Source organism: Ambystoma mexicanum, chromosome 7q (assembly GCF_040938575.1).
Source record: "Ambystoma mexicanum isolate Mex_15411 chromosome 7q, UKY_AmexF1_1, whole genome shotgun sequence".
NCBI classification, from domain to species: domain Eukaryota; kingdom Metazoa; phylum Chordata; class Amphibia; order Caudata; family Ambystomatidae; genus Ambystoma; species Ambystoma mexicanum.
In genome coordinates this window covers 262,292,057-262,315,744 of record NC_090941.1, presented here as the reverse complement: position 1 = coordinate 262,315,744, position 23,688 = coordinate 262,292,057, and positions in this window count along the sequence as shown.

Below are 23,688 nucleotides of genomic sequence, written 5' to 3'. Positions count from 1 at the left end.
CAAAAACTGTCTCCCGCATGCCAAGTAGAACCACCAATCTATATCCCTTACTAATGAAATTTCACTCCATGCTCAACTCATCCTTCATTCTCTTGTGTTCACTGATTCCCTCACTCAATACGCGATCACCTGTCCTCCATTTCTCCTCGACTAGTCATCTGACTTCTTGATAAAGGACTTTCTTGGCATGCTGCCATCCACTCACTCACCTGAAGACAATCTTCTACCGAAAATATGTCCCACACATCATCCTTCACAATCATGTCTGCTTCCTCATCCTTATTTACAGATTTTCTCGAGAGGGCATCCACAACAATGTTGTCCTTAAGATATACATGGTCCACCACAAAGTCTAATCCTCAGAGCTTCATAATCCACTTTGAGATCCTCCTCGAAACACCATCCAACCCTTTCTTGTTGAAAATAGCTGTAAAGGGTTTGTGGTCAGACCTTACCAAAAATGGACTCCCATACAAGTACATATGAAATTGTATGATGGCGCCCATGACTACCAGCATCTCCTGTTTAATGACAGAGTACCAATGTTCCACCTCCTTGACCGTCCTAGACGCGTATGCAATGGTGTGTTTACCTGAACTATCCTCTTGTGTGAGAACAGCACCCATGCCAAACTCTGATGCATCAGTATAAAGAATGAGCCGGCCCCATCTCTGAAAACATGCAACACAGGAGCATGCGTGAGGTCATGTTTAACCCACACAAATTCATCCTCACAAACCTGACACCCTTTCTGGTGAGTTTCCTCAATGCCACGGTGTTGATCGCTAACACCTTAACAAATGTAGAGTAATAATCATCCCTAAAAACGTGGACACCTCAACTTTATTCTTGGATGATTCCATCTCTGTAAGGGCCTGGAACGCAGTGAACCTGGGACACACACCATTCTCAGACAGATTCTACCCTAAATAATCCACTTTGCACTTGCCAAACTTGCATTTATTCAGGACCATTTGGCAACATCACGCTCATTGAGATCTTAAACCCCTGAAACCTCATAACTACTCTCATTTTGCACCTGCTCTGGGGCAAGTGCATTCAATTTCATGTCCAACGCATCTTGCCAGCTCCATGACAGGAGTTTGCCACCTATATTTGTTACAAACACTCGACTGACCAAGCTCTCATCCTTGAACATTAACTTGGCCTCCAACTCACCAATGACCATGGTTGGATTCTAACCAAATATGTGTGCCTTAACATTAGCTTCCTTCAATCTATATTTGGACAGTTCATTGGGCCTCATTACGACCCTGGCGCCAATGGGTTAACGGCGCCGTAAAAGGCTGCAGCGCCGTTAACCCATTAGCACCTGATTACGAGGTCCCGACCTTAACGGCTGGCTACACCAATAGTCTGGTCTACGCTAATAGCGCCATGGTTGGTGCCGGTGTTGTAACGGGTCCGCCATGGTTCAATGGAGAATTACCACCCCATTCCAAGGTTGGCGGGGCGGCAATTCCCCATTGAACCATGGCCCTTCCCCATTCCCATTTTCGCCCCATAGGGCTCTATGGGAATGGGGAAGGCGCTAAGTACGGTACCGCAAATTGCGGTACCGTACTTAGCACCAAGGTCCCTTTGCGGGTCCCTACTTTAACGGCTGGTGTAAGGTCGGGTCCCGCAAAGGGACCTCGTAATCAGGCGCTAATGGGTTAATGGCGCCGCAGCCTTTTACGGCGCCGTTAACCCATTAGCGCCGGGGTCATAATGAGGCCCAATGTATAGTCTGCTCCGCTGTCCAGCAGCACTTCTACCCCAACAACTTTAACTTTAATAATTTTTTGGGTTTCTTAATTCTTACCTCACAAATTGCATTCACTACTTGTACAACATCCAAACCATTGTAAATGTACTTGCTGATCATTGTAATCGCCAACATACACACTGATGACACCAGAGCGACTACTTCTCAACCTGCAAAATTTCACTAAATTACCCTTTCTACCACACAGCCTACACTCCACAAAAAAGCGGTGCTCTCCTTGCTGATGGGTGCTATCACATCTATAATAATGCATGAATTGACGTTTGATTGGTGATTGCCAGTTCCTTCTTTTTGAGAGAAAGTGCTTCCACGCCCTTTATCTCTGGTTCTCCATTCCATGCCTCTGTCTGCAACACCATCGCTCTTGGCTGCTCTCTTGAAAGATAACTTTTCCCTGTGTACCAGGTTGGTCTCTGGAGGTGCCTCTGCACCTTTTGCACCTTCTCTACACAATTAGTTATGCATAAAGTGGTATGTTCTACCTGTTTCACTTTTTCTATGCCTCAAACAAGATTAGTTTTTTTTTCCCTCCAACACTTAAACATCACTGGTCTTTAAAGTGTTCCACTTGGCAACATGGTTTAAACAGGAATTTTACCGCCAAACACCTCAGGACTGTCATGAACTCTTCGATGCTCTCACCTTTCCTCTGCTCTCTAGTGGCAACTCGATAATGGGCAAGGAACTTATTTTCCTTGACTTCAAAGTGTCTTTCTAACTTGACTAAGCTAGTGTCAAAGGAGTCCAAAGCAACTCCATCTTCAATTGTGAGTCCAGGGAGTCTTTTCAATATCTCCTGCCCCCTCCCCCTTGTCCCAATCAGAGGTATAGAATAGCATCTTTCTGTTCCACCTAGTAATTATGGTCATAGACAGCCAGCACAAATTTGAGGAAGCCCTCCTTCCAATCCTTCCATCTTACCACCGGCAAACCACCCTGAGGCAAGAATAGATCCGGACCTAGAATATCTGCCGTGGGGACTTTTCACCTGTCCTCTAGCGCCACCTCTCTCGGTGCCCAGACTTTTTTTCAAATGTTTCTTTCTCTGCTCTATCATGTGTGCAGCTAGTACAATGAACGCAATGGGCCTCATTACGACCCTGGCGCTAAGTGTTTAACGGCGCCGTAAAAGGCTGCGGTGCCGTTAAACACTTAGCGCCTTACTACGAGGTCCCTTTGCGGGACCCAACCTTAACGGCTGGTCTACACCAGCCGTTACAGTAGGGACCCGCAAAGGGACCTTGGTGCTAAATACGGTACCGCAATTTGCGGTACCGTACTTAGTGCCTTCCCCATTTCCATAGAGCCCTATGGGGCGAAAATGGGAATGGGGAAGGGCCATGGTTCAATGGGGAATTACCACCCCGCCAACCTTGGAATAGGGTGGTAATTCCCCATTGAACCATGGCGGACCCGTTACAACACCGGCACCAACCATGGTGCTAATAGCGCCATGGTTTAGCGCCAGTGTTATAATGAGGGCCATTATGTTTCACTGCAATTTTCACCAATCCACAGTGCTCACAACTTGCCTTAAAAGTTCCAAAGGGCACACCTTGCCATCACTATCACATACCTGAGGTCAACCAACACACATGTTTTATACATAGGGTCAGGGGAATCCAAAAACACACAAAATTAAGATCCTATGCAACACTTAAGTAAAAAGTAAATACATTTTTATTTAAAAAGTAAGATACAATTTATTAGAGTCACAAAGGAAATATTTGGACACACTGTAAATTGTGACGTTCACATGTGTCTAATTGATCAAATGAAATTAATCAGAAAATTACATCAATTCACACAACTCCACTCACACAAGACATATATACCGGCACACAAAACCAACATCCATACATGTGCAAAATAATGTTTTTATACAACAAAACAATGGTTTATATCCTCCTTGACATCAATGCACTCCTTACAAATACTGACAGGCACTCCTTGCCACCTCCTTGCAGGGGAGCAGCAACGGGCTATGCATCTTCCCGTTGACAGGGAGATGCCATGCACAGCAAAATGACATAGACAAATGTGTCCTCCGTCAGGAAGCATCGCACACAGACATGAGGTCTGAAATCCAACAGTGCGGCTCGCGCTTGGGTGCACTTCTTAAAAATTAATGAGAATCCAAACCAAACAACGTGCTGCAGCACAACATGTCCCCTTACCATCACACCACTTCACCCCGCAACCACCAATGCGCACGCCTGCCTCTTGGGTTACATATCCTAAGTGGTCAATTTGTTCTTTCCAAGTAGAGCTGAACACTGTAATGTCATCCAAGTATGCCATGCAGAAGTCCTCCATCCCATTCAGAACTTGGTTAACCATCCTTTGGAATGTTGCAGGTGCATTCTTTAGTCCAAAATGCATTACCTTCAACTGGTAGAGACCTGCTGGGGTTGAGAATGCAGTTTTCTCCTTGGCATGGTCTGTCCGTGCATTTTGACAATAGCTTGAAGTGAGATCAAATGTACTGAGGTACTTGGCTGAATCAAGGTTGTCCACCAGTTCATCTGTCCTTGGTAAAGGATGGGCATCAGTCCTAGTGACTGCATTAAGAGCTCTATAGTCCACACAGAATCTCAACTCATTGGATCCTGCCTTTGGCACTAGTACAACTGGACTAGACCATGGACTTGTAGAGGGTTTTACTACCCCGAGATCAAGCATCTTGTTGACCTCTTCCTTTATGTGGGTTCTTACATGATCTGACATCCTGTCACCTCTGTTTTTAACAGGTAAACAGTCACCAGTGAGAATATCATGCTGGCCCCAATGGGTCAAGCCTGGTGATAGTGAAAACAGGGAGGCACACTGATTTAACAGAAACTTGCACTCCTCCTGTTGTTCAGGTGTCACATTAGAAGCAAGATTGACTCCTTCTATCTTCTCATCTAAAGGCTGTCCTCTGAGTAGGTCAGTTAGAGGTTCACTCTCCTCCTCCTCTTGAGCTGAAGCTAGAAGCAAAGCTCCTACTTCTGGTCTTGCGACATAAACCTTTAGACGGTTGGTGTGAAAGACTGTGGGAGCTTCCTTAGTCCACCAGATAGTTGACCTCTCCAAGTTTGCCCACAACCTCGAAGGGTCCTATCCACTTGTCCTGTAAGGCCCTGTGCCTTGTAAGAACCATAACTAAAACGTTCTGGTCTTGAGTAAATTCAACCATGTTGGCCTTCTGGTCATGATAATGCTTCACCAGAGCCTGACCTGCTTTCAAGTTATCTGATGCTTCTGCCATCATGTGTGACATTCTCCTCCAGAGACCTATCACATAGTCAGTTACTCTCACTGGCTTGGGGAAGGAGCACCCTCCAACCCCTCCTTAATCAGGGCCAAGGGGCCTCTAACTGGATGGCCATAGAGAAGCTCAAAGGGACTAAATCCAACTCCCTCCTGAGGGACTTCTCTATAAGCAAACAGAAGGCATGGCAGTAGAAGGTCCCACTTTCTTCTAAGGGGTTCCTCTAAAGCACTTACCATGCTCTTCTTTGTACGGTTAAACCTCTATACCAATCCATTTGTCTGTGGATGGTAGGCAGTTGAGAACTTGTAAGTTACTCCACAGTTCTTCCACATGGCCTGAATGTAGTGGGACATAGAATTGGATCCCCTGTCAGAGATAACTTCCTTGGGAAAACCTACCCTGGTAAAAATACCAAGTAGGGCCTTAGCCGCAGCCTGAGCTTTAAGAGTCCTCATAGGTATAGCTTCAGGATACCTAGTAGCATGGTCTATTACAGCCAGGATAAACCTGTTTCTTGAAGAGGTTGGAGAGTCTAAGGGACCGACAATGTTGATTCCTACCCTCTCTAAAGGGTCTCCCACCACTGGGAGAGGCACCAAGGAAGCAACATTCTTGGCTCCACTCTTGCCAGAGGTTTGGCAAGCGTGACAGCTCCTACATTATTTATCTACATCAGACCCCAACTTAGGCCAGTAGAAATACAGAGAGAGAATTTCTTTGGTTTTCTTGAAACTCAAGTGACCAGCTATAGGTATCCCATGGGCTAACTGTAGGAACTGGAGTCTGCTTTCTAGGGGCACTACACATCTTCTGTAGTCCCCTGGGATAGGCTCAGTCAGTTCACTGTAGAGGAGGCCATCTTCCCAGTACAACCTATGCTTCCCTGGCTCCTGCCCATCCAGCTGGGATGCTGCCTGTTGGCGAAGACTTTCAAGAGTAGGACACTCTCTTTGAACTCTGCTAAAGTCTGCTGTACAGGGTCCACCTTCTGCCAGTAAAGACTGCAGTTCAGGATTGTCTGCAGTATCCAGATCTCCAACAGGGGCAATGTCCTCTTCCAGCTTTGATTCCTCAGGATCTGATTCATCCACACTAGGTTGTTCCTCACACTCAGTCTCTGCTGGTGGAGGAGTCACAGGTGTGACTTTGGACAGTCCTCTCTTGAATGTCCTTGTTGGTTGCACAGGAGTGCTGGCTGGTTTCTTCCTGGAGGCATTAGGTTTCACTTTTTCCTCTTCTTAGAAATTGCAGTCAGTAAATCCTGTGCACTGGGGGATATAGTTTCCTCTATAAGTTCCCCTGGAGAGCCCCTTAAGGTACTCTCTCTGGCCTTCGTAGTCTGCTCCTGTTTCCTTTTGCTGGGAGGCCTGGGGGTGCTTGATACAACTCCAAGAGTTTTTAAGTCATTCCATTTCCCAACAGGACTCTCCCAGGTACTTCACTCTGTACACTAACAGGTATCTTGACAGTCATGTCATTGCACTGGATGAGAGCTGGTAACGGTGGATGCATTTGGACAGGGCCTCCAGTAAGCTTAGTTTAGTTATGAAGTTTAGCACCCAGCTGCCTAAGGGATCGGAGCACTCCATAAATGAATAAACTAAACTTAGTGAGGTATTTGCGTGCCTTAGCAACATCCTCTACCTTGAAAAAAGATTCATCAACTACAGTAATGCTGGCTCCAGTGTCTCTGATCGCAGGTTTCTCCTGACCATTCACAACAACACTGTCTTTGTAATACTCTTTAGTATTGTCTGGAATGGAATTGTAGACATGTAAGTTCTGCTGTTCCCACAGACCCAGGGACACTAAAGAAACACTGGCTGAGACTCAGCCAGTAAGTGAAAGTTTCCACTTGCCATTGGTACTTCTTCCTCTGGTGAGAAGGCTAAGGAGACAGTGTGGTACCCTGAAGGTGTATCCTTACATCTGGGATCCCCTTTCACATGGTCCCACAAGCATAACATTTTCCAAATGTCTTTATGAATGGGGGCTTGGTCTGACCTCCTTCTGGTTTAGCACCAGGAGGTACACTAGCCTGATTTGGTTTCCCCTGTGGCTTACCCTTGTTATGTTTGGGGCCCTCTTTTGGATTGGTGGTATTATAATTCTCCTTGTTATCTTTCTTGTGCTGCTTTCCCTCCTCCTTCTTCTGAGTTGCCCCAGAATCCTTGTGAGTAGCCCTGCTGGCAACCCACAAGATAGCAGCCCTTGCTAACGTCTTTGGATCAATTTCCTTAGAGTAGGCCAAGTGCTGGCTCAGCTCAGGAGAGCAGGCATCATAAATAGATTCCAACCTAAACAGATTTCTCATACCTTCATAAGTGTTAACTCTGTAACCCATAACCCAACCATCTAAGTTTTTCCAAAATTCACACACTCAGGTAGCCCAAGAGGTACCATCATGCCTTTTGAGGGTTCTAAACCTCTTAAGATACTGAAAAGGGGTCTTCCCAAACCTAGCTATCAAAGCTAGTTTCACACTTTCATACTCCATTCTGTTTACTTCTCCCATCGCCATTACAACATCAGATGCAACTGGGGTTAGCCTAGAAAAGAGCCAAGGAATCAGCTGACTCCCTGTAATGTTCTGAATCCCATGGTTATATTCGAAAGTTGCCAGCCAATCCAAAATATCAAGCTTAACCTCATACATACTTACTGCATCTTTGGACATGCGAGGCCTCTTAGGACTGGAAGACCTAGAAGAATCTGGGAGAGAACCATTCTGAAGAGACAACTTTTTCATTTCAAGTGCATGATTCAACTCCATTTCTCTGAGATTAAGTTCTTGATTTTTACATTCAGTTTGGGCTTGGATTCTTTTGAATTCCAATTCAAGTCTCATTTTTTCAAGAGAGACACATTCTGAACTTATTGTTGGACCTGATGGGGTCCCTGTGGCCAAAGGTTGAGGCCTATGAGCAGGTAGAGGTAAAACAGGGCCTACATTTTGAGACTCTTCTGCCTCATCTAACTCATCAATAACATTTGAGTTGGACTCTGAAACATTATCATCCTCATCATAATTTTCTACATTTGCTGCATGGGTAGGTATTTCAGACCCACTCCTCAGACTTGGATGTTCCAACAACTTTTCTATCATTTCAACCTTTTTGCCTTTTACAGTGAGGTTCCTAGTTTTACACATTTCTCTCAATTGATCAACTGTTAAAGTGACTAGCATCTCCTGTCTATAGCTACCCACATCAGGCATGATAAAACAATTGCTTCTCTAGTGGTGCTTAGCCTTGTGAGGGTAATTTGAACAAAGGTAAGAGCAGCACTCTCAATGTAACAACTATACTTTATCATCACCACTGTTAGGCAGAATCACACGCAGTACCCTCTGGGAACACTACACACAATTAACACTACAAGTGTAAGTACAATTTCAGCTTTGGCACAAGCCTGCACAGCACAGTATGTGGTAGCAGTGGCTGAGCAGCCAGACTTATCTCAAGAGTGAAGAGAGCAGTACAAGAGGTTACACAAAGGGACAGCAATCACAGTGGTACAAACAAACACTTACTCAAGGTTTTTTGGTAAAAGAATATACATTTATTTACACAACGAGTTGGAAAACATTCCACTAGTAAGAGCAGCTCAATATCACAATCTAATATAATACAATGCACAACATATCATTTTCTGAACAAGTTCAGCTCCTCTGAAGTGGACGCAAAATGGCAATTCAGTTAGTTTAAAAAGGGGTAAAAAGACAAGGTTAAGAACAATTAAAGGACAAATACTTTCAGAGGTAGGGCAAAAAGTTTAATTTCACTACAACCAGCAATTCAATTCAATAGGCCTGGACCAAAGTCAATGGTTCAGAGTCTTGGATAGGATAGGACAGTTCTGGTAGTAAACAGTTAAGTCTTTGCCACGGCCTTTGGAAGTTGTTGGTCAGACAAAAACTTATATGTTGGTTTAGGGAAGGACAAACCTTCAAAGTTGGGAAAGTTTCACAAACTTTCACCGCGGCCGAACAGAGTTCTGGACCGCACTTGTACAGTGCCTTTTAATTGAAGAAGAGCTGTAGCTGATGCAGTTGTTCCTGGCAGTCCCTGCAGATCTCACTGTCTGTGCGCTTCAATCATGGGGACAAGAATGAGGACGTCAGGAGGTTCCTGCACTGCCCAGGGAAGAGGTCAGAGCCGTAAGCTTGGCAAAACGTTGGTTTAAGGTGGGAGTGCCTTATGGACCACAAACTGGTATCCTTCTCACTGGCTATGCAGTTTTTAACAGCACTCTGAAGAAAATTGGACCAGTATAGCAGCCAGGTGACTTGCGAGTTGGTTGTTCCCACCAAACGCAAGGGAAGAAATTAATCTTGAAGGGCTTGTCTGTAGATGGAGTTTCAGGCAATTCAGACCTGCAGCAGGCCTTCACCAGTGAACCAGGAGTTGCAGCAGTCATCTTTCTTCAGCTCGTCTTCGGTTCTTTTGTTCCAGTGGTCGACTCTGCTTTCCAAGTCCCAGAGGTCTGCTTTTAAACAGTTTTCCCCCATTCATTCCAGCCTGGCTGTCATTCGCCCAGCAGGGTGGCTGTCCTTGCCGGACAGACAGCCGGCCAATCACATCAGAGTGCATTCAGGTCTCCTAGAAGACTAAGCACAGGGAGTTTCGGGCACCTCCCTCACATCCTGTCCACCCCAGACACTCATGTGCCAGAGGAGGGCTTCAGCACTGAAGCCTGCCAAAGGCCTACAAACAAAAGGGCCAAAACTGGTTTGGTGCGCAGAGTTAAACACAAGAAGGACATTTCCTAAAAGAAACGGCGAACAAAGTCGACCGGAGTCTGTTTTAATTGGAAAACATGGCTGACCCGATTTTTAGCTACTATTGTTCGCGGTTGGGAAAAATCATGGTAGTTTGTTCTAAACCACTGCCACCAGCCATTTCCAATAGAAAAGGGTAACATTTGACTGTTACATGAGTGATTAGACTCAGGGGATGCTAGGCAACCTCTCCAGCACTCTGAAGGCAGATAGTGTTTGCTGGGTCAGTAAATTTAAAAAGACTAGTAAAGTCAATTTAACTTTGCATGCTCTGGGAGACAGTAGTCAGTCCCAGAGATGGTATTTAAACCTGGGGAAGTCTGAAAACCCTCCCTGTATCACTGCACTGAAGGTGCTGTGTGACACACAAAAAAAGAAGATGCCTATGGAGTTGTTTTAAAACTCCATATCCAAAGAACACAAAAGTAAAACACACATCAAAATACATGAAAGAGTGGGAAAAATGGTTCACACTCTTTCCAGGTAAAAATTAAAATCCCAGAAATCCAGCAAAGTTGCTGGGAGTATCAAAAGGTAAGGGAAATTAGCACATTCTTGAGAATTCTCCCTAACAGTGCAGGTATGGATCAATCTTAGGCAGCCCTAACTTTAAATGTGTGAAATATTGGGGAGTAGTAAAAAATGTTGCATGAGCCTTTAAGTAAAAACAGATAGTGCTTAGTATGATGCCAGACTATTGAAGTGTTTGGCTTCTTTCTCAAAATATACTCTAAAATTATGACTTGCCCAATCCGGGAGCACAGTCTTTTATATCCTTAACCGGCCCGAATGAACCGAAAATAACGAAATATCCTTGTATACTTAGCGGGTGCCAAACCACCAAAAACACCCTGTTTCTACAATGGCTGTTGTTTATATAGGCACGTCATCCAGTTTGTAACGGGATGACGTCATGGTTATATCACCGTAAAATATACAGGATACGTTGGATATATAATCATAGCCTGGAAAATTTCTAGATGCCAGGTAGTAACACCCTTATTCGGTGATTGTGAATGAATATATTCTATATTTCAACATTTTGATCAATTATGGGGCAAATCGATTTTATAGTTGAAAGTACGTAATCGTTACCCATCATCCTTCAGAACAGTACAAAACACCCCTTCTGGAGAACATATTGGGAAGTGTGCCAAATGTTTTAATGTATAATATTGCTAATTTTCGGGTCAATAGCCCTTGGCTGAGGGACACCTTGTGCGGACCATGATTCTAAAACATACCTCTTCAGATTCTGAGTATTTCACAGTATCCTGCTTCCCAATGAATGTGAATGGGGTTTATCAAGTTTAGGAAGAGTTCTCCAGTTTTACAGCTAATGGATAAAATCTATGCTTCCAATCTAGTACACTCTCGATTATGCTTCTCCTGTACTCAGTGTGAAATGTATATATTATATAGTTTGTATCCAATGCATCCTCAATGCACTCCTTTTGACATTATTCCATATACATATTATATTCTTTTGTGATTATAAATATCATCTTGTACTGTTATAGAACGCTCCTCTAAATTCTGGAAAGACCATTGTTGTCAATCTCCACATGGGAATAGGTGTTCAATACCTTTAAAACCATCATTTCAAATGCTTCATAATTGTAGTACATGCTAATCACAATTAGGATATGTATTCCATCTGTCAGTCTGTAATTCTAATCACCATAAGTAATTTTACAATTCTACCCATACATTTCAAACATGATCACATTCATTATATCCACTAATTGTCAGTCAATTGTGGGATATCTTACTTTAAAAAAAAAATGCTTCACTTTTGTTGCCAATGCCACTACTAATGTGCATTCCCAATATTTCAACATGTCAACATGTTTGCCCCGACACATTTATCACAGAAAGCCCCCAGATAGAAATCCTCATTTATTCCATCTGGCGCCATACTCTCTAGTTTTTTAATCCACATTAGTTCCATCTGATCTAGTTTTCTACTGAGATGTCCTCCTCTCTGAGATTTTTGCACTACTTCGAATTTGATGACTTTTGGTTGTGCCACTGTGTGTCTTTTCTCTGCAAATTGTCTTGCCACCAGCAAATGGACATTTTTGTTCTGATATTACTCTTGTACTTGTTCCAGCGTTCTTGTGCTTTTCTCATTGTTTGTCCTACATAGAAGATCCCACATGCGCAGATAAATCCATAAATGATTGAGTGTGTGTCACAAGTTGAAAAGTCCTTAAGTTTCATTTTTGTTACTGTGCAGTTGTGTCTAACGTGTCTACCCTTCATGATAGAGAAGGATAGAACTGACAGAGGGGATGGAACCGGTAGAGTAGATGGAACGGACAGCATGGATGGAACGGACAGCATGGATTGAACGGATAGAGCAGATTTGAGCGGATGGAATGGATAGAGCAGATGGAACGGATAGAGTGGATGGAATGGACGGAGCTGATGGAACGGACGGAGCAGATGGAATGGACGCAGTGGATGGAATGGATGGAACGGATGGAATGGACGGAGTGGATGGAACGGGCGGAGTGGATAGAGCTGATGGAGTAGTTGAAGTGATGGAATGGATGAAATGGATGGACGGATGTAGTGGATGGAACGGATGAAGTGGATGAAACAGATGGAGTGGATGAATGGAACAGATAGCAATGGATGGAGTGGATGGAAAAGATAGAGTCGATTGAAGGATAGAATGGATGCAATGGATGGAGTGGATGAAGTAGATGGAAAAAGAAGGGAAAGGATAGAAAGAATGGAAAGGGTAAAATGGAGTGGATGGATGGAACAGATAGAATGAAAACAGAATGGATGGAGTGTATGGAAAAGAGAGAGTGCTTGGAAAGGATGGAGTGGATGGAAAGGATGGAGCGGATGGAGTGGTTAGAGCGGATGGAGCGGTTAGAGCGTATGGAATGGATGGATCAGACGGATCGGATGGAGTGAAGGGAACTGATGGAGTGGATAGAAAGGATGGAGTGGATGGAGTGGTCAGAGCGGATGGAACAGATGGGGTAGATGGAAAGGATGGAATGGATGAAAGGATGGAATGGATGGAACAGATGGAAAAGCAGGATGGAGCAGATGAAAAGGATAGAGTGCATGGAGTGGATGGAAAGAACAGAGTAGATGGATTGGATGGAGTGGATATATCTCTGTACATCTCTGTAGCTCATATTTATGCTATACATATGCTATGTACCTGTATCCCCATGTTATCTTTATCACATGTTTACCCTATCCATCCTGTCGCTTCATATACGTGTGCCACTATGTATGACCCCTGTCCTGCTCTCGTGCTTGGTCGCAGGCGCTTTGCTCATAACCACCATACACACCATCATTCAACTAGAACACAACTATGCTATGACACATTCTGCCTAGCTGTTCTCAAACTCACATGACCCCATGAACACCTCATTATCCTAATAAAACACAGCTAGCTGAGCACATTCCGACTGACTTAGGTGTCTCCTCAGGCCTAGTGCAGCCAGAACTCAGTCTGAGAGTCCACCCTCCAGACTGAACACATCCAACTGAATTCCTCAATGCCACACCTACCGCTAAGAAGCAGCTACCATGCAATAACCACACCAGCTGCACACATATCTGGTGCGCCCACGCACCATAGGAATTTCTCTCTCTCTATATTGACTTGAACTGCGGTTCCCGAGGGCGTTCAACCTAATAGTGCTTTGATATCATACCAATGATACATAAGGCGCTATATAAATGCCAAGTAACATAACATAACATAACATAACATATTATTACAGTTATTGCAGTTGAGACAGGGAAACATGCCAGTCTTTTTCTTATGTAATGTCTGTTCCTTGTTAGCTCTGGGTCTTTCTGCCTTCACTAGTTGATCTTGAAAGTTACGTCCTCTCTTGTATGCAATGATTAGAGGCTTTGGAAATAGAGACTGCAGCATGGAGTCTAGTTGTATTAGTCTGCAATTTCTTTTTATCAATCCTATCACGTGATAGCTCTGACTTCAATACCTTAAAGCATGTAGAAATGGTGTCTCCTTTGCCTTCAATTTCGGAGCAAGTAGATCTTCTCTTCTACCTTGACTAGCTTTGTTCTGGGCTGTCTTCAGAATGTTGTCTGGGTAGGCTCTCCTGATGTATTTTTCTGTCATTTTAGCATTCTCAATGAGTAAGGTTTCTTCTTCCGACACAATGCGTTTCAATCTTAGGAAATGACCATAGGGGAGGTTATTTCTGAGCTATAAAGAATGGTGACTGTGATAGTGTAAAGAATTGTTTACATCTATTGGATTATGGAATATGTTAGGTATGAGAACACCATCCTTTAATTCCAATTCTACATCCAGGAAGTGCAGTCTAGGAATACCGACTTCTATGGTAAACTGGATGCAGTCATGTATTGTATTCAAGTAAGTTAGAGACTCATCTAGTTCTATCTTATTTCCCCTCCAGATGACAAAAATGTTTCTGTGTATTGTTTCCAAGTTCTTAATTCAGTTGCCCAATATTAAAGACCAAGTACATGATAAGAATTCCAAGTTATACACAAACAGATTTTCATAGGCTGAGGCCATGGGTGACACGAGACAGTGTAACCGATGACTATGAGTAGGATTGTGTTTTGTAACGGAAAGAGTTGCTCTCAATCTGATTTTAGTCAGTTCTAATGTGAAGCTCTTATGAGCTTTGCAGTTCTCCCTCAATAATGCCCATCTCGGTGTTCCTCACCCATCATGGTGGGGGATGGATGTGAACAAACTTTGCACCTCAAAGGATACCAATATATTCCATTCCTGAAGACCTTATATTTTTTTCAGGGTATTAAGGACATCAGTAGTGTCCCTCAAGTATGTTTCTTTACTTTGTACTATTGGTTGAACTACTCTGTCGACATAGATTGTCAAGAGATCAAAATTACTTTCTGTTCCTGGTACGATTTGTCTAAGCAAAGGACATTTGGCATTCTTGTGTATCTTAGATAAACCGTAAAATACTGATGTAATGGGATGGCATTTAGTCAGGAATCTCTTTGTTTTCTCATTAATCTGGTAATTCTCCAAAGCTTTCTCCAAGGTGTCCTGTATTATTATAGCAATGGATTCGGTAGTGTCTTGGTCAATTTTAATGTAAGTATTATTTGTCATTCAATAATAACATACATTGTTCATCATAGAAACTTGTGTCCATTATGACTATGGCGTCACCTTTATCTGCCAGTTTAAGTGCCACTGTGCAAACATCCAAATCATCCGTCAATTGCTTAATAAACTGCCTTTAATGTCTCCTGATGTTCTGTTGAGTAGATTTCTTAAAATCTACTTTGCATAGATCATTCAGCATTTGTTCTTCAAACAGTTTAATGGCCATGTTATTGACCTGTGGGTCAAAATAACTCTTTGGTCTTATTTCTAGATAATCGAATGTCTCTGACAATTCCTCTCTTGGTGATTGCAAGTTGAGGAAAACTTTAAGCCTCATTTTATGGACTAGTCCAAAGAGATTAATGTTTTCTTCCAGTAAATTGCAATTCTGTGTGGGAATGAATGATAGTCCCACATTTAACACTTTACATTGGCTTTTGGACAGATGTTTTGGGGATATGTTAACTACTAATTGTTCTGTTTGTTTAATTGTTTGGTAATTAGAAGCTAACATATCCTCAAAACATCTTTCCAAAAGCCAATTCAACGTGTCATCATTATACAGACCGCACAGCCCATCTGGATATCCATAGAGGGAAATATCGCCTTAGTGAAAGGCATTGGGATACAATTCAAAGCCCTATCTCCCATAGAAGGTGAGAACAGAATAATTAATAGACAGGCAAAGTGATAATACATTAAATGAAACCTAGGGGATTGATACATTTTTTCATTACACCTTACCATGCAGAGTTGAATTGGAAAGACTCAACCAAGAGGGCTTTGTGGAAATGATATGCAGTCTGGACTGTGATTACCAAACCGACACCCAGTGAATATGAAGGATAAAATCACATGATAGCTATTGTTGTTAAATGTTAATTATTAGAACATCTTTATTAAATAGAGATACTCTTTATCCTTTTGGTTCAATATAGCAGCAATCACCAGCGGCAAGAAATATTGAAGAACAGCTCCGGATGAAGGGAATAGAACACAGGATTTTATGGATTGCTGATTTGAGAAACTGAAGTTATTATATTGTTGAAAATTATTTATGTTTGAAATACAATTGTGTAAAATATATTATGATAACAAAATTACTTGGAAATAATGAAGAGAGTGGATGTATATAAAAATCTCAGAGTAAAATTGTTTTATTTAATTGTGAACTTAAAAACACTTTTGACCACCTTTATGGTTCAGAATATTGATTTTATTACAATACATTTTGGCTTGCGGGGCATGGTAGTATTCCACAAGTTTGTGGACACAAGTTTGTTTTTCATATTAGTATTATAACCTAGTGTCAGGTTTGTTTTTCTCCCCTGCGCCCCAATACCCGTCTTAACAACAAAACAAAGATTAACCTACACAAAGGAGTGCTTCTGTCCTATAGGAATTAACAACACTCAATTTGTCAACATCCACTTTGACAAAGTTGCAGAAGTTAATAAAAATTGGCCTGACAATAGCACATTTCCTTCTTTTTAAAGACATGTATGTACGCAGAGAGCAATTTTCTCTATCTCGTGCATATGCTGCCACTATTACCAAATCACAAGGTCTAACCCTAGATCAACCATTGATTTACATTGGCTGCACAGTCTTTAAAGAAGGAATGAATTACGTAGCACTTTGATGTCTGCGTATACTCAATGGTCTATTCCTAGTTAATGACAATGCTGACATTCCTTGCATCCTCAAATAGAACAGACTACAGGCACTACACACCCCCCATCTAGATACGCACCCTGTACCTCATAAAACAGAACTTTAAAAAGACAAGTAATACAAACAGAATCTATTACAGATCTTGCAACAATACGGCTAAAGAAACAATTACCAACTCCTTCTGCATCAAACAATGCACGCACAAAACTGCCTAGTACAAAGTCAACTGCACGTCTGCCAGAAAACAAAGATACAAATGTCTCTTCTCCAAAAACATCTGCAGGCCCATCAAATGTTAGACAAGAAGAACTCTCTGGTCCATTTATATTCAGCAACACAACTGGAGTAAATTGGTATGCTAATGTAACAATGAATCTTTCAATTGCCACCGATTATTCACAACATTTACTTAAACGTCTCGTACCCATTGTGTGTGCAAATGCTTGTCCTTAATGGAAATGCCACAATAATCCTGACAACACTTACAGTGTCTCAGGTATAAGGCACAACTTGGACTACTGTGCAGGAATGGTCAATGTACCATAAACACACAGGAAGATCCACAATAATTCCTAACGTACTTAGTACAAGTACTGGAAGCCAAAAACATCCCTATGAATGAAATCGTCCAGATTTCATACACATGGAAACATACATGCACTCTCTCCAACTATGTTTCACAAGACCACATCCCTAATGAATGATTTGTATATGTATCCATACCAAATTCTGAATCCATTGCATTTCACCAGCTTCTGCAGATTGACAATCATGGCATATTGTGCCCTTTTTGCAAATCAGACAATCGTTCCACCATACAAATAAACGCACATAGCCAATATGTCATAGTAATGCTTCTAAGGTACAATGCAGATTGTACCACAAATAACTGTAAGCTTACAGACTTCACACATGGCCAAGTATCTCTTGGAAAGTAAACCTTCATAACAGTAGGTATAGTATACCACAATGGTGCTACAACCACTTTTACTACACTGCATATGTCAAAAAAATAAGTGGTTGGTTTGACTGTAATAATACCTCTGTTACTCCAAAACATAGGTTACCGGCAAATTTAGCACTGTTTTTTTAAATTTTTTTATTTTAATGTTATTTGTATTCAGTTCCAAAGTACCTAATAACCAATCCATCAAGTCATTCTCATGCTACACACAGGTTATTGTATTCCATTACCTCTTATTTAGCTACTACTATTCAATTCATAATATAACATATAAAATATCACATATACAATCTTGCAGCTCATGTATCTGCAAGCCAACTAAAATCAGTCTTCTTAAATATACATTCCATACTATAGGTGCTTAATGTACATGTACATAGATTGTGAATATAAAACTTTAAATACTCAAGTGGACATAAAAGTGCCATAACATAGACAACCACTTTAAATCAAATCTGTTTGAGTTAGGCGGGCATTTATGGATGATACACCATAACCTGTACAAAGCAATGTGAAAGCGTTCAGTCTCAGTATTGAGGCACTAGTTCCAAAATGCTTCCTGCCTTATTGACTGATAGTTGTGTACCATGCTACCCAAGATGGGCATGTATGCATTACCCAGTGCTGCACAATCAGTAAAAAGGTGCTTTGCCGTCACCAATGTGCCAGACAATTTACATATATGGCAGCCCCTGTCCTGGACTGAGAGCCCAAGTTGGGCACCACACAAGGTAAAGAATGGCAACAAGTTTATGCAAAGCCGCAGTCTAAAACTCTGCACTGCTGAGCCAGGGCACTGTCACAAATATATTTGTGGTTTGAGAAATCGGTGCACCACTCCTGAAACGTAGGTATATGAATTTAGGTTAGCCAAATGAGCATAGTTGTTAATCCAATCCCACTGCTTCAATTTACATGTAAACAGTTGTTTTAAAATGACATAACTAGCTCCTCTATTGAAGTCAGGACACCATCCAATACTCTTGTGTAACTTAGCAATTAATTTGTTGAATGTTTCTTCTGTGTGCCTATGACAAGGGCTTTGGCCAGACCCCAGCAATGAGAGTAACCAACATTTTGGCTTGGTATGGATTTTCAAATGCAAATGTTTGTGTCTGATCAGTATCTGGCCCTTAGGGAAACCAGCCCCAACTCCAAACAGAGATAGCCAACTGTATTAGAGGGGCTTAGCCTCAGGATGCACTTCCAGTAGGAACCCTCAACAAATGCCTACTTAATATTCATTCAACCCAAATGTAATAATTAAACTGTAGCACAATTAACAGTTAGAATATACCAACAGGTATCTAACTACATCCAGAATACTACAATAGTAGTTTTCAAAGTCAATCTAGTTAGAATACACCAACAGGTATATAACTACTTAAAAAATATCCTTCATTCCAAAACACTTCAAATACGTCATCTCAAATTTTATATGACAAAACATCTTCTAAACTCTAATGTAGTTAGAATACGCCGACATGTATCTAACTACTTTAAGGATTCCCTTAATCACAACATACTTCAAACAGACATACTATCACACTTACACTCACATAATTGTAATTGTTTTTTTTTTTTAATCAAGCATGGATTTTTTTCCCCAATGACCCAATGATTATTTAATGTGAAGACAATAGCAGTGTGTCATGCACTAATGTTGTACCAAACATAGTACATAGAATGTACTGTTTATGCAGGTCTAAAATCACGTATATGTAAAATGGTATACAACTAAAGCTTTAAAACAATCCTGCTTAATACATTGTACTGTTTTTTTTTCACCCTGAAAATAAACCAGAGATTCCACCACCATAACGCTATGAAACTAAGTAACCATAGTAAGTACAATCAAATACATATTCTATGAGCAATATCCTAAATTGTACTACATTCATAAGTACCATATACAGTTCAATTACATCATTCCTCCATATTAAAAACACATTGTACTACCACTACATTACCTACAATTACTATACACATATTACACTGTGCTCATTCTGGCCATACTCCTACTACATTACCTATAATTAATACACACATATGAATCAGAGTAACTATAGCAAATATAATCAAATGAATATTCTATGAACACTATCCTCAATTGTGCTAGAATCCTAAGTACCATATACAGTTCAATTACATCATTCCTCCATATTACAAACACGTTGTACTCCCACTACATTACCTACAATTACTATACACACATTAGTACTGTGGTTGCCATGATCAGTGACCAGATTCGGGGTGGGGGGCATGTCCACAATCACCAGAATGCAATGAACTATATAACAAGTATGTATCATACACCGTCAACTAATAAAATTCAAACTGACCACCTTGCAATCGAAATTATGTCCGCAGACACCAACATTCACGCAAACTCAGCAGCATCTGCAGACCCTTTTTTCCACCTACAGAAACAGCTCCATATCACCTTTATTCCAATCCCATACTCTTTGCAACCCCTATTTCATCCACCAAATAACTCTAAATGTATTTCCTAAGCTGTCCTTGCATGGTGCTGTCCACAAAATACTGCGATGTCCACACCTGCCAGACGTTTTTCCACCTACAAAAATAGCCCCATATCATCTTTCAGGCTGTCTGTGGATAGAACATGGCGGGCGTTTACAAAAATGCAACGCACCTCACACTTTTCACCATCCAATCAGTAGATGCGTTGGATGTCTGCAGACATCACTTTGCCCTTTGGGCCAATCAAATGCCCGTCTGCAGAACCAACAGGGAAGTGAGTCTGCAGACTGAACCCAGATATAACCAATTTATTTTTGCCTACTTGTTGGTCGTTTTAAAAAAACGACTTGATGGATTTACACCAAATTCACAAAAGAACACATTTGGGACCAAGCCCCATCCCCTGAAACAGATTTGTTGAAAATCTGTCCATTGGTTTGGGCTGCAGGCGTGAGCAACATTTCTTTTCCATTGCGTCTATGGAAAAAAAACACACATTTTGGGACAAGCCCATTAACTTTGACCCCCCCCCCCCCCACAACCCCAGCATGAAACCTCATCAAACTTTGACAGAATCAATCTGACAGGGCTATATACTTTTTTTTGTAAGTATGCATCCGTCCGGGGGGTGGGAGTTATAAGCCGGCCAAAAAGTGCTCTTCCTATGGGTTGAGCAACTTCACCATAACTACACGTTCGATAATGCAGGCTGTCTAATATATATACAAACAAAAAGGAAAAAAGCAGCGGAGCAGCTGGTTCGCATTCCAAAGACTAAAGTATAAAACAGAAGTTAAATGTATAAAATAGTTAGCTGACAATAGCAGGATACAAATGGAAAAAGGGGGAAATGACGCATTTTGCACTTCCTGAGTGCTTGTTCACACAAGGTTCATGTGATCCAAGGGACCATTTAACACTTAATAGTCCCTCTTTATTGTTTGCAACACACATATCAATGAATGTGGAATATGCATTGCAGGCAGACATATTGGAATAGGCATCTGACTGAATGTACAAAGCCAAATTACATATAATAACAGAATTGTGTGTAAAACCAGATCCAAGATTATGATGCTTTGGGAATTAATTGGAAATTCATACAACAATGATGTAAGTTACATTTAAACAACCAAAGTGGGTAAACTAACTGATGTACTGCCTCACTGGAAAAGGGGAAAATGATGTTTTATCCTCAAGTACAAAGACTAAAAGTAGTGGCAATTATCCAACGGCAATCAGCATGGTAAAATGCAGAAGTTAAAGTACTAATGCAATAAATACCATTCAAATGCTGTGTAATTTGGCACTCAATATGGACTGACTTACCACCAGGATGGGAAACATAGGTCTATAGCCAAGACTGAAGCTAGGATAACATCAAAATATTATCAGGAAATATGCACAATAACAATATTCAAGAAGGGAAAACACACAAGATACCTCATACATGAACAATGCATAAAAATCATTATCCAAATAGACATGATAACGTGCAAATGCTGATAGCTGCCTAAGTAGAAATAAAGTGCAAATGCTCATAGCTGCCTAAGAATAAAGTGCAAGGGCCAAACATGTTCTCATAGTAGCAAGTCAGCAAGACTAGAAGGAAACTTGTCACAAAACATGTTACTGAAAATTAACAAAAGATTTACCAAAATAATAATTGAAAGGCAGCATAAAGAATGTAACATAGACACTCAGTATGAATGACATGATCCTCATTCAACACACACAATTGCTATACATGCATAAAAAACCTCATTAGCCAAACATAATGACATGCACCCTCAAAATACAATAAGTGAAAAAAGATATCACCTAAGGAATAATGAAGCAACTCAAAAGTGTGCAGCAAAAAAAAAAAAAGACCAACAATCAATTACAAAATAAGGGGCTGCAACATCTTAAAAAAAGGAAAAGTCAAAACAAAATACAAAAGATGTAATTAAATCCAATGCAAGTTTATAATTTGTCATCAATGGAAATGCAGCACTTTCGTGTCAAAGTCCAGAATTAGCTTATTCTTCAATTGGCATAGTCTTAGGGTTGTGTCTCCCCCTCGAGGATTAATAGCTATGTGTGCAACTCCCAAAATAAGTTAGCCGCTGTGCATTATCGTCATGAAACTCCTTAAAATGCTTTGCCATCAGATAAAATGGATGTGAAGTTTTTATATCTCTAAGATGCTGTAAGAGCTGGATCTTTAGTTTGCAAGTTTTTCTAACTAGTCTTAGCAGTGCACAGTGGTGGCACAAGTAATGGTTGCTTAGAATACCATAACTGGCAAATTTCAGGGGTTGTTCGATTTTACTTGTAACCATAACGTCCTTTTAACAACGTTTTTTTACTGAATTTCCTAGGTTTTTACTAGTGCAACTTAAAAATAACGTCCCATTAACAAAGTTTTTCAGTGAATTTCATAGGTTTTTCTTAGTGCAACTTAACCATAACCTCCCCTTAACAAAGTTTTTTCATTGAATTTCATAGGTTTTTATTAGTGCAACTTAACCATAACGTCCCTTTAACAACATTTTTTCAGTGAATTTCATGTGTTTTACCAGAGTATGCAATGTTCCTACAACTTACTATTATCATACTTACCAAATATAACAATATTTGTGTCCAATTTACAAAGTGTCACCTTAAAACACTGCCATTTCCCACCTTCTAGAATCATTTTTAACACTTCTATACACTTTTTGCAACTATTTCAACTAGTTCTGCATCCCTAGACGTCTACGAACATCTGACTTCATTGCGGACCTTCTGGACAGCGCCACATGACCATGCACTGGCGCGCGGCTTGATAACGTGTCGGAGAACCCGTCTGTACCTCACGATAAGATCCGTCCTTCGCAGACAGTTCAGAACTGCATTTTCTACTGATCTAGGAAATTTCAACTTCAAAATTTTCCTTGCATACCTCCTACGTCTGTTCATACTCATTACCCATTACCAATCTAGTACACAGTACATACTTGGAAGAATGTTATCAAAACTGCTATTTATCTTAAAAATAGCATCAGTTATTGCCATCCCTCCTCCCCAAGAGCCACCATCACCACCAGCTGGAGGATCTTCACAACAAAAAAAGCGCAGTACTTTCAAAGACAATGAAGAGGACCAAGAAGATGAGGTAGAGGAAGTGCCTACTTCAAGCACCAAGATCGAATCATGGGAGTGCCAGCTCTTTACCACTGCTGGGAGTGTACCAAAGACTAAAGCTACCAAAGTGAAATGCACTGAGTGCACTCAGTCGCAGACTACCTGGACAGTACTCCTACAGGACCACCTCCATGTGCCGCCACACCAAATCCAATGCCCGCAATGCTCTCAGAAAGGTTGTTCCTTTCTCAGCAAGTACTAAGGCTATCTTCCTCCACCTCATCTTCCTCAACAAATACTGTAACCACACAGCCTGATGTCTGCGGGCATTAGTTTGTTATAAATAAATAAATAAATACATAAATAAGGAGAGCTACGGATCATTATCGTCCATTGCAGACCCTGAAATGGGGGATAAAGGCCATTAGCACCCCTGGTTCCCAAAAAGTGCTCTTCCATTGAGATGCAACTTAACTTAACCATAACTACATGGCCGCTACCACAGGCCATGTAA